Source organism: Hibiscus syriacus, unplaced genomic scaffold (genome assembly GCF_006381635.1).
Source record: "Hibiscus syriacus cultivar Baekdansim isolate YM2019G1 unplaced genomic scaffold, ASM638163v2 tig00112540_pilon, whole genome shotgun sequence".
NCBI lineage: Eukaryota > Viridiplantae > Streptophyta > Magnoliopsida > Malvales > Malvaceae > Hibiscus > Hibiscus syriacus.
In genome coordinates, this window is record NW_024063362.1 from 2,681 (window position 1) to 15,569 (window position 12,889).

Consider the following 12,889-nt stretch of genomic DNA (forward strand, 5'->3'; position numbering starts at 1 on the left):
AAAACAGCATTCAAGTAACGGAATAGCAAACAAATTTCGAATGGGGATTGATGACAATAATAGTACAGGGCGGGGCCACAATCATTCACATTAGAACCTTACCCGTACACTATTTAACGGTCATATGCCTCTTTTACCAAACACGCTTTTGACATGCATTTTCATTTCCCCGTAACCAGACCAAGTTGAGACGGACGAAGAACGGTTTCTCATTTTATTAACTATTTTTAGACCTTCAATCTCAAACTCGAGGTTGAAGAACTGAATCAAAGATGATGATGATCGACGACGAAGCTTTGTTGTGGAGTTGGGTAGAGGGTTAGTGGAAGACATATATCTACTTGAATGTCCCTCAGCGTCTTCTTCTCGGCCTAACCGATCTAACTTGGCGAACTTTTGTCTCGTTTAACCCGCTGGAAGACAGTTGCAAAGGAAACCTATACATCCACCACAACCAAAATCATCATGGGAACCTACAAGTAGTTTAACAAATAACTTCAGAAGGTATAGCAGGATCCAACCCATCCGAATCCTATATCTCTTTCTCATAGGCATAGGCATCCAAGTTACCCTAGTGACTTCTCACCAACGTAAAATGTCTGGGCACGGATATGGCATATAACACCTCGGCTAATATAAGTGTTTTCATTTTTGCATTCAACAAATGATGGTCATGCAGCAGGCCGAGAGCAAACGTTCAATAATGCTGCACTATAATAGTTGCTTTCCGATGAACAGTTTTCGTAGTTGCCCCGACCAGATGCAAATAACATAATTAGGATAAATGCCGAAGAAGGAAAGCCTCACTTTTACTTCTATGTATCTCAAGAACTGATCAATCAGAGGAAGTATATAATGAGGCAGGAGATAGTTGATATCTTACCCAATCTGGCAAGACGATTAACCCAACGCGGAATCGGCTTCGATGCTAACTGACACACACATCATTGCAAAAATGGTTGCAGTTCTTGGTGCTGAGATGGTACGAATTCCCCGCGTACTCTTTAGCGAGTTTCTCCATAAACGCTCGGACGTCTTTCGGACCTAAATCCGTCCTCCCGACCAAGATGGATTTCCTAAATGTGAAACCGGGACATTGCCTCGGTTCCACTTCAAAAATCCCGGTCGTTGTATGCTCATGCGCCCAAACCGTACTCAACTCCATGAACTACGTAGCAAAGAGTCAACCAGAGTCAAAATGCTACACCAAGGAACTTAAAATTTTAGAGAAAGCTAACTTGTAAATTCTCGTGGAGAAAACTATAAATAAAATCACTAAATTCACGACCGTCATGTAAATGCTAATATTCATCAAAAATCCATTCTTTCAAATAGATTAAATTCTGCTCGGTACCCAACAGTTAGCGAAAATCTTCTCATCAACCAAACAGTCAGAACCACGAATTAAAAGGAAAATCTAACGATAACCCTTGTTTAACTTATTTTCCATTACTTTCTACGAACACGTAAAAAAGAGGAAACTTTACCAAATTTGAAGGACAAAAATTGAAAATTTACCTTGAACCCCAGAATGATATATGCCAAGGCCAAACCAATAAGCGTATCCATTAATTGGAGTCAAGTCATATACATTCAAGTAAACCGGAAAACACCCGACTTTCTTCCCCGGCATCAACACCACCATTTTACAAAGCATTTTTACAACTTTTTTTTTGAAATACCCAGATAGCTACCAGAGCATGGCGTAAGCGATAATTAAGAGAAACTGTAGGCTAAACTGGGAAATCTGATCGTAATATTCTTCTTCTTCTATTTCCCACTTGGAAAAAAGGTTTGTATTTTAATACAAGGAAGAATCTATAGCTTGGGTTGTACCGAGAAAGAGCCGAAAGCTACCGCAGCGTCGGCTTAATTTGCTTTTAAGAATACAGATCGCGATTTCTATTTTAATTTATGGGTGGATTAGGTATTTATTTAAGTTATCATTTTAGTTTGTTTTAGTATTTAAATATTTTTTTTTAAATTATATTTAATGTTTAATTTTATTATATTTAAAAATTTAATATGTTTAGTATCTAAATTATCAATTTTATTCTATTTTAATATTTAAATTTTTAATTTTTGTCAAAATTTAAATTTAATATTTAAACGGTGTACTAAAATAAAATTAAAATTTTTAATTACGAGATATTAAAATAAAACAAAAACTAAACTTTAGCTATAATTTAAAATAAATGAAAGTTTAGAAATTAAAACATACCAAAGTTAATAGTTAGGTACTAAGTACATAATTTACCTTAATTTTTTTATTACATTAATTATTGATGAAATCAAATGGTTATTATAATTGTGATTAGCTTAAAACTGAAGGAAAGTGGTCCCTTAATTACTCCAACTGCCGTTCGACTTTATAAAAGCCGTGCCGTGTCCGTTTGTTTTAAAAATGCAAACGGAAGTCAGGGGTTAAATTTATTTTGGTCCTTTTATTGTGTTTACATATATTCTAGTTTTTTTTCTCAATTTAATCTAATTTTATTAGTTCAAAAAGCTAATTTTGTACACTATTTTAATTTAAATGATTTGGTTTTCTTAAAATATTGTTTTTAACTGATTATCACTACATGTGTATTCTATATGATTATTGTTCTTAAAATATTGATTTGGTTTTCTTAAAATGATGTTTTTAAAGAAAATTTTAAGTGACAAGTAGTTAATTAACTATTTTCGTAAATTATTTTATATGATTATTATTTTATCAAATATTATTCTTATTTTTATTTAATTATTAATATTTAATTTATTAATTAACTAATTTAAATTAATCTTGTAAATATTGTTTATGAATGTAATTTTCTTAATTTAAATTTTCTCTATTCATAATATCGGAATTTAAATTTTTGATCTTGATTAAAAGATTTAAAATCTCGTTTTGTTAGATTAATTAATAATTAAATAAAAATTTAGTGTTTAAGATTTTTAATAAAAATTTTAGAAAGCCGGATTGAAATTAGGAGTGTGAAAAGGAAAATAATATAAAAATGTGAAACTTATGATGGATAGGGATGGCACATGTTGGGATTTTGGTTAACTTGAATGAATTTGAAAATTATATATCTTTCATTCGATTTGAACTTGACCCGAAATTATATACCATCCATCCTACTTGAATTTTACCTTTTTTTTTATATAAAACTTGAACTCAACCCGATCAATTTGATTCGATCGAATCAAATATGTTTCATTCTAAACCAAAACATGATCCGACATAAACTCTAAAAAAAATCTGATCTAATTTTTTTCTATTAAAAAAATTGACCTAATAAAATCAAGATATATCAAAATCCGTCAAATTCATATTCATGCCCATTCTAGGAATGGATCATTTGAATTTTACGTGGTTAGCTTTCAACGGTCCATTTGTCTCGTGCATCTGCTACTTGCAACATGCTTGGAACTTGCTTTTCATAAAATGAAATCTGACCTCACTTTTTGAATATTTTGTACATAAATGTTGAAGTGGGATTTTTGCAGATTTCGAAGATATATCATTATTTGAATTGATTAAATTTTCAATAATTGTAATTAAATATAATTTCGTCTAACACGGCGATATAAAGGTAGGAAGTGATATCGATTCCGCAAAATGAAAAATATTTTAAAATTATAAATTAATAAATAAGAATATATATATTTTTTGTTAAATTAAGATTAAATTTCTGATCCTTCAAAATATTTGCAATCTCACTTATTAGAGTATAAATATGTCATTAAAGATAAATTCGATTGTAGTTCATTGAATGATTTTAATAGTATAAAAATATTATTTTATATTTTTAAATTAAAGTTCAAAATTAAAAAAAATTGTTAGAATAAAGGTGTATCAATGCTGATTAAATTGACACTAACGAAGGTGGTAAAAGTGAGAATGGTCCAGTGGAGTGAGAAATGATGCTAAAGTGATAACTAACAATAATCATAGAGCTGCAGCTGCGATGGAGACACAAAGAAACAAATAATTGTCGACATGAATCAATTATTTATCGCATTTTTATTATTTAATTTATTACTTATTACATGAATCAAATAACTTTACTATTAAAAAATTATTATTATTTCTCGAGATCTTAAATTTATGCACCAAAATGTTATTTGATAATGAGAAAGCACGATATAAGGAACGCGAGCCTACTGTCGAATTGGTTGCCACGCTGGAAGGCGTTTCGCAGGGGGCGCCTTCGTCAAGTTTCACGCCACTTGGAAGGCATGTTGCAGGGGTGCACCTTTCTCTTTTGGCCATTTCCCCTCCCCTATATAAACTCTATCTCACCTCATAACAAATCACACATAAATAAATCATATTTCTCCTATTTCTTATCCTTAAGGTATATAGTTTTTTATATTTTATTTTAGTCAATAAATTCTTATTATTTTATTACTTAATTATAAAAACTATTTTTTGTGCTATTATCAACAGTTAAAAAATGGAAGACGGGATGTTGTGATTGGATGGTGATAATATTTCGAGTCATTTTGCCAATATGGTAAGAATATGAAATTATGTTATTTTAAATTTTTTTTGAATAATTTATTTATTTAAATATTTTAAATTTTACTTCAAAGTTTAACTCTTAGAGTTTATTATTAGGAAACTGATCGTATATTAGAAGATTTTATTCGTAACAACAAGATGAACACACAGGGTCGTATCTAGCGATATTTGTTTGAGGCTGGATTTGGTTATGTAGTTAAAATTGTTGGACATTGTAAATTCGAACCCGCCTAATTTATGCACCATTAGATGGAACAACTATTTGTGGTGTGGCGGATGGTAATTGGAGTTCTCTGTGCAGGAGTATTTTGGAGCTACCTCGATGGATTTCAATGATGATTAAATAATGTTAACATGGCTGCAATCTGATTTTAAATAGTTGAATAAAATTATTCCGAAGATGAGACAAAAGCATTTTCCAAGACATACATATTACGAATCATTTTAGAGATATTGGTGCCCGATAAATCTCGCAACCATATATATTGTATGTGGTTCTTATCAATTTTGAAGTAGCTGACACGTTGAGTTGGGGCTCCGCAGTTTTGAGCATTTTTTTAGAGAAATGTGTCAAGCAACGAAGTATAGTAAACTGCCATTAGTTGGCACGCTGAGTTGGGTTCCACAGTTTTAGGTATTATTCTATATTAATGAAAAAAATTACAAAACTTGACTCCTTCTAGATAGGGGTGAGTGTTCCATCGAGTCGAGTCGGATTTAAAATTTTGAGTTATTCGAGTTGACGAGTCCTATTTTACAACTCAAAGTTTTTTAGTCGAATTTTGACTTTTTATTTAAATTTAATTATAAATATTTATAATATTATAATATTATTTGATTCCAATTTAAATTGTTTTCTATAACTATATATAATGTATATATATTTCTTCATATTTTTTCATATGTGATATACTATATCATACAGAATTGAGTTACTCGACGCAAACTTGAAAATCAATCTACTGATTATTAAAAATTTTGAGTTACTATTGGAGTTGTATTTTATAACTCGATTTGAACTTAAATTTTTTTCAAGTTTAGTTGAGTTTATGAAATTACAGATCAAATTTAATTCAAGTTAAATTTTCTTAAATAAAAAATTTAAATTATCAAGTCGAGTTAAATTTGTTCATATTTAATTGTAGATGAATCGTCCCTTATGAAGTTAGGCGCGAGTCGAAAGTAGTAAATTTTGTTAGGAGCGTGAAGCCCAGTTTCTTAGATGGTTTCTGCCCAAGATTTAAATAAACCAGAAAAAAGTTGGAACTTCAGCCCAATACAATAATGGTCATTCATTATTTTTTATAAAAAAATAAAATAAGAAAAACATGAAAAGGAAACGAAAGAAAAACGTGGTGAGAGATTGAGAGAGTCCTTAATCTTTATCTACCATCGCCTACAATCTATTATTAGAGGTGGAAAACATGTCATTCAGATCGGGTTTAGATTGGGTTATTTCGAGTTATATTATTTCGGGTCTAAATTATATTCGGTTTAATTTAATTCGAGTTTGATCGAATTCGAATATGGTTCAGGTGTATTATATCAGATTGCGTCGGATACCGGTTCAGGTCAATTTTCGGGTCGGTGATTATCGGATCGGTTGTTTTTTTGTTTCAAATCAATATCGGATCGGTTGATTTTTGGGTATGGTCAATATTAGATTGGTTAGATTTTGGGTCGGGTTAATATCGGGTCGATTCAATATCAGATCGATTGATTTTTGATTTACGTTAACCTTTAGATCAGGTCAATTCGGGTTGAACTGATTATGAGTCTGATCAAGTATATATATAATTATTGATATATTATTGTAAAAAAATGTATTCTTGTTTGTTAATCTTATCATGTAGACATAGTTTCAATTCTCAATCGTTCAATATTTTGAATTAAACAAACATTTAGAGATAATAAATCGATAATTTGACACAAATACTGTAACACCCCAAATATCGGGTCAATGACCAAAATGTAAGAATTTAAAAATTTAGTGGTTTAATTGAATAAATTGAAAAGTTCAAGGATTTATTTTGGAAATTTGTTTAGGATTTGACATTAAAGTTGGAATATTGGAAGGGCATTAAGGTCTTTTCAAATAAGGATTTTTATCTTCCCTTTTAAGGGATAAAACCGTGGTAGAGAAAGAAAAGTCTGGAAACCATTGTTATCTTCTTCCTCATTGCAGTGAGCTCCATTTTAAAGGTGAGTTGATTTCAAGTTGTTTGTTCATTGAATTTTTAAGTTGGTTCTGTTCTTTGGGTGATATCAAGCTTAAGGAAAGCTTATGGTTGAGTAAAACTAAGAGACGGATGAATTATAGATAAATTTGTAAAATGGGTTTTTAAAGGATATGTTGATATGGTTTAGTTTTTGGATTTCTATTGATAAAATTGACTTGTCAAAGGTTTAATTAAGAAGTTAAAAGTATTAGAAATGATTTTGAACATGATTGAAATTATGGTATGATTTTTAATCTCAAGTGTTTTAGTGGGATTTTGGATGGTTAGGAGTGTTGAAGTGATATAAGTTGGTTTTGATAAGAATAGTTGAGTTAAAGGCATGAAATGGATAAAAGTGGGAGATTTGGGTGAGTTATGGTTAATTTTCAAACTAAAATAGGTAAATTTTGGGTATGTGTATCGGTACTAGAAGAACTGTACCAATATTTCAAGGCAAAAATATTTGAATTCGTGGAACAATATCGATACTGATTGAAGAAGGTATCGATACCAAGATTAGGGTATCGATGCTATTATAAAGTATGAAATTCCAAAATGCCAAAATGATATCGGTACCGAAGTGGGTATCGATATCATAGAAGGGAAGTATCAGTACTGTAGGGGTACATTAGATGGGGTACTGATACTAGTGTGCTTGAAATGGTGAATTTGGTGTTTCTTTCAGCTTAAGTTATTAATGATTGGTTAATAGCAATATGAACTTCGATATTCATCTCGATTATATTATTGTGTAGACATTAAACGAAAGCAAATTCCGGACGATTCGACGTTATAAGTTATCGATCAAGATTGATAAGGATTTTGCTAGAATTTACGTGAGACAAAGGTGAGTGCAACTTACTTATTTAATATTCGATATGAGTGCGGCTTGCGATAAGCCAACCTCATGGTTTTCGTTCGAAAACCCTTCTATTACTTTTATGTTATATTTTTACAATGTTTTATTAAGTTATATTACTTAAGATATGTTTTGATGTTTATATGTACATGATTATGAAAATGTGATATGTGAATATGCGTATACTAAAATGTTCTATGTGAAAGTGCTAATGTGAACATGATACACTCTGAATAATGAAATGATAAATAATTATGTGGTTAAAATCCCAAGGTATATGTATGAGAATTAGAGGTATAGTTTGCATGCCAAGAGTCGAGGGTTCTATGTGGTCATTCGGGGCAATCCTATGTTGTCCTTCGGGACAAAACTATGTGGTCATTCGGGACAAAACTGTGGTACTTTGTTGCAGATTATGTGAGCTATGGTGACAACATTAGTGCACAACCTCAATGTACTCAAATACCTTGAGTTCTCAGTAATATGCATTGTGCCATTAAAAACAAAGTTATATGAACCAAACAATGTATAAAAGAATTTTTTCTTGTTATGAAAAGCAATTTGAATCCCTTATGAAATGCTTTTATGACATGAATAAGAATTTTTGTTTATAAAGTTTTATGTGACTCGTATTTGCCTCACTAAGTCAACGACTTAGCGTGTGATTGTTTCACGTGTAGGTTTAAAGAAAGCATAGAGCTAAAGCTAGGTAATGACATCATACTCCCTCTAAAGATCATATCGGACCAATTTAAATCGTATGTTCTTGTTATTTTGTAAATTATTGGCATGTATCATAAGTTTAAATTGTAATGCTCTGATCAGTTTTGAAATCAAACAATTTTTGTAATTATGTAAATTATTAAGTATTTTAATTAAATGTAAATGTGAGTGATCATTATTTACTTTAACTCAAGGGTTCCACCCTGTTAATACAAATAAAAGTTTAAATTTCCCACTACTTTTTAAGAGCAAATGCTTTGAAAAGCTAATGTGGCACCTTAGATTCGTATCCGGGTCGGGTACGGGTTGGGGTGTTACAAATACGATCCTATAATACGTGCTAAAATTTGTTATCAAATTTTTATATTGATCTTGTCTGAAAAGTTTTTAATGAGAACTATTCGATAAAGAAAAAAGTTTTTAAAATTTTTTATTTCCAATTATAAATTAGAAATTTTTAATTAAAATTTTAAAAATAATACATAACTTTATTTGTTAAGTTTTAGTCGTAACATAAGTAAACTTTATTTATTATTGTTTTTAATCTTACAATTAGATTCTTACTTTCATATTCCTCTTATGCAATAACATAAGTAAATTTTCTATTATATTGATTATAAATATAATATTTATAATAAATTATAACTTTTTATTTAAATTAATTTATTATTCAGTTTGGATTAATTCTGTTCGGGTTGCTTTTGGGTTGGGTTAAAATTCGGTTCGGGTTAATTTCGGTTTCGGTTCGGGTTAATTTTGAGTCGAGTTACTTTCGGTTTCGCTAAATTTTGGGTTAGGTATGGTTTGGATCGAGTATGGGTCGAGTATCATATCAAATTTAATTATCATATTCAAATTAATATCAGGTATTGGGTCGAATAAATCAATTCGGATAATTGGGGGCGGGTCAAGTTTACCATGTCTACTATTATCATTACTTTTGACCAATAACAAAATTAAATAACTTTTTTAGGAGATAATAAAATGTTAAATAAAGGCATATGATGCAATCAAAGAACGTGAATTAATTTATGGGATTTGAATTTAATTTAATAATATAAAATTGGATGTTGTTTAGATTAGTGAAAGTGACTCGGTGTAGGTTACTTGGATACGTTACATGTCATGTTTACGTATAGACATCCGTAATTATACTGCATAAAAATATAAATAAATAGTTTATATATTTTATAGTATAAATTATAATAAATCTAGATAAATTGAACAAAAATTAATAATTACAATATATCTGAATCTTAATTATAATAATTTTACATTAAATTTATACGATGAAATTTAAATAAAAATAAAATCCGAATAAAAAATCTACCTAATTAACCATTCGATTAAATACAACAAAATTGAACTAAATCATACTTTCTTAATAATAAAAGTGAAAGAAAAAAGGATCTTGATGTGTAAATGATGTAATATGGGAATCTTGGAGGACTTGATGGAGTAAAAGTTATCTGTAAATTTAAACAAGGCCAGAATTTAGAAAATCCCCTTCTCTATAATAATCACAAATATACATAACAATTTGTTCCCAGACAAATTAAGATGAAAACAAAAATTTTAATCAGAAAAATATGTATAATATTTAAATGTTCTTAATTAAAATACACAACACTGGTTTAGAGCTTGAGGGAAAGGGTCAACTTTGTGTATCTGATCTTCCTGCATGCTTAGAATGCAGAGCAGCGTGGCCCGACCACCAACAATTCCCCATCATTTCATCACCAGGAGAATCGCCCATCATCGTCCTCATTACATTGTTGAACCGACAGACACTCGCCCGAGACGTCAAATTCTCCGTCGACAACTTCCCTATGGCCGGTTGTTGGTCTATAGGGGGCCTTGACCAACTATGGCGTCAATAAGAGATATGAGGATTATTAGGTTTATGGATCATGGAATGGACCTGAATTCCCAGAGATCTATTGTATGCACCGTTTAGTGGAAGAGAAGCCAAGCTTGAATAGTGGTTTTGATGATGAAAACAAAGGTGCCCGAAAGCAGCAGCCGAGGCTGCCATGTGAGCTCCGATCCTTTTCTCTCTTTTCGCCAAAATCCGCTATCTTGTGTGCATTTTGGTGCCCCCCGAGAGCCTGTGAACTCTAGAATTTCCTCTGACAATAGTTGCACGAGAAAACCCGTTGCTCGCCGCCGTCGGTATTCAACGAATCGATAAGGTTGAGCTCCTCTTGATTCAAACCACGATCACAATCACTAGTGGCAACATTTATATCTATATGGAACCTGGGTTTCGCCTCTCCTTCTCGGTCATTGACACCCGGTGTCGAAACTAGGCATGAATAAGTCTCAGAGGGACTAGGTTCTTTCCTCGGATACTCCATAGTTAGACGATGAAAGGTTTGTTGAAGGGAACCAAACCAAATGCTCGTGTGGTAACAATAAGATTCCTATGTATGATAATATTAAATATGGCCCCAATGCACTAATATCCTATACTGTGACTAATAAACAAAAGGTTTGGTTTAGGTTTCTTTGTCACTCAGCTGAAAGCTAGCTTTATCAGAACTCCACCATAACAGATATAACTAAGTTACCAAAATCTACCTGCAAAAAAAATACCCCATTTCATGCAGGAGATTTTCCCTTGTTTTTTGGGCATAATATCATGGTGAGTGCCCCAATAATGGGGGGACAAGTATGACCTCTTAGTGTTACAAGACGACACAATTCCTCTTCTATCCTATGTACTGAAAACTCCATGTCCCCATTCCAGTTACTTTGAGAGTGCACCTCTCACCCTTTTTTATGGGACAAATATGCCAGTTTTTTTTGGGACTGGGCATTGTTATACACACAAACACAGATGCTTACCTATAGAAATAAAAAATCATAGTTTAGATACTAAACATGCAATTCACCCTTTTATTTTTTACCATTTGTAAATAGGAGTCTGAATGTATATAGTTAGTGTAGTCTTTTCCATGCTCTATGAAAGATAACTTATCTTTGTAATTATGTGAGAAATGATTATATATAATTATATTTTTAGGTTACAAGAGATATTTATAAGTGACAATTTTACCGAGATGGCAATTAATGAGATGAGTTTATAATTATCAGAATTAAATAAAGGGCAAACTATAATGATTGTCACTTTTATTTCAATTTTACAAACGCATGGTTACTCGATTCAAAAAAACATAATATATGGTCATTTTCATTTCGTTTTAATTAAGATGTGGTCATAGAGATGTTAGCTACCGTGAGTTGGATGACGTAGTACATCAGTAAAAGGTTTAACTTTTTATTTAAACTTTTAAACTTTAGATAAATTGTTAATCATGAGTCTTTTTGTAAACTCAAAATAATTCAGTGATAAAATATTTTTACTCTAAAGTTTAACGGTTCAAATAATAATTAAACCTTTTTACTAATGTACTACATCATCCAACTCATGGCAACTAACGTTTCAATGACCACATCTTAATTAAAACGAAACGAAAGGGATCATATGTTATGTTATTTGAATCAAATGACCATATGTTAGTAAATTTAAAACAAAAGTGACAAACTTTGTAGTTTACCCTTAAATAAAAATAAAGATTTAAGGGTTACTGTTGTCAACGTAGTAGGCTTAATATATCATTTTTTCCCAAAATAATTTTTTCGCATCAATATAGCCTACGAAATTGTTTAGGGGCATCATCCTAGCCCTCAAAATCTATTGACCATTTTAACTAATAGAAACGTGAGTCTTTCGCGTCTGTGAATTAAGGGATTATGTTAAAATATTTACTAAACACAACGATTGGAAAAAAATCTCAAAATTTATTATTTATTTAAATGAGATTAGGGGATTAAGTCAACATTTTGACCATTTTTTTCTAACTAATGTATTTAGTAAATAATTTAAATATTTATTTTTTTAAAATATCACATCATCATCATCATTAAACCGCGTCAATAAAATATTGGTTGACATGAAAATTGTTGGCTTCAACAAACGCAAAAGACTAACGATTTTATTACTCGAAACGAACTTTGAAAGCTAGTATGAAAACCCTAAAAATTCGGTGGTTAAATTGATGGAAAAAATCATAAAAACAAGAATGATAAATTAAATCTACAACGACAACCCTAAAACCAAAATTAATCATTGCGTTCCATATTTTAATTGCTTCCTTTAAGATGCCTCTAGGACACCTCCATTTTTGAATTGGTGCTAAAATGGTCATATAAATGTCTCAGAAGGAGATACCACTGCACACTCAATGAAACTATCCCTAAATAAGATTATCATTATGAGATTAAAGTATAAATACAAATTCAAGAAAGAAAGGAAAGTATAAATACAAATTCAAGAAAGAAAAGGAAAGTATAAATACAAATAATAATCAAAATAAGCATTCACGGGACACGTTAGTTTAATCATTTCCTTCCAAACCATCTAAACTGTAAATCACCAACTCAATAATCATAGTACGTTCACAGAATAAACCTCGTGTAAATCAACCAAGCCATTGTCACTAATCTATTCAACGAGTGGTTCACTTTTCGTATGTGCTGTGCTGCAGTTGGAAACTTGTGTCGGAACTAGTGGCC

At 30.9% G+C, this 12,889-nt stretch overlaps 2 pseudogenes; both read right to left on the minus strand.

Annotated features, from left to right (window-relative positions):
• Positions 1-352: 352 nt before the first annotated feature.
• Positions 353-1,657, minus strand: LOC120181859 (annotated as a pseudogene).
• An 8,268-nt stretch (positions 1,658-9,925) lies between these two features.
• On the minus strand, positions 9,926-10,668 carry LOC120181860 (annotated as a pseudogene).
• Positions 10,669-12,889: the final 2,221 nt, after the last annotated feature.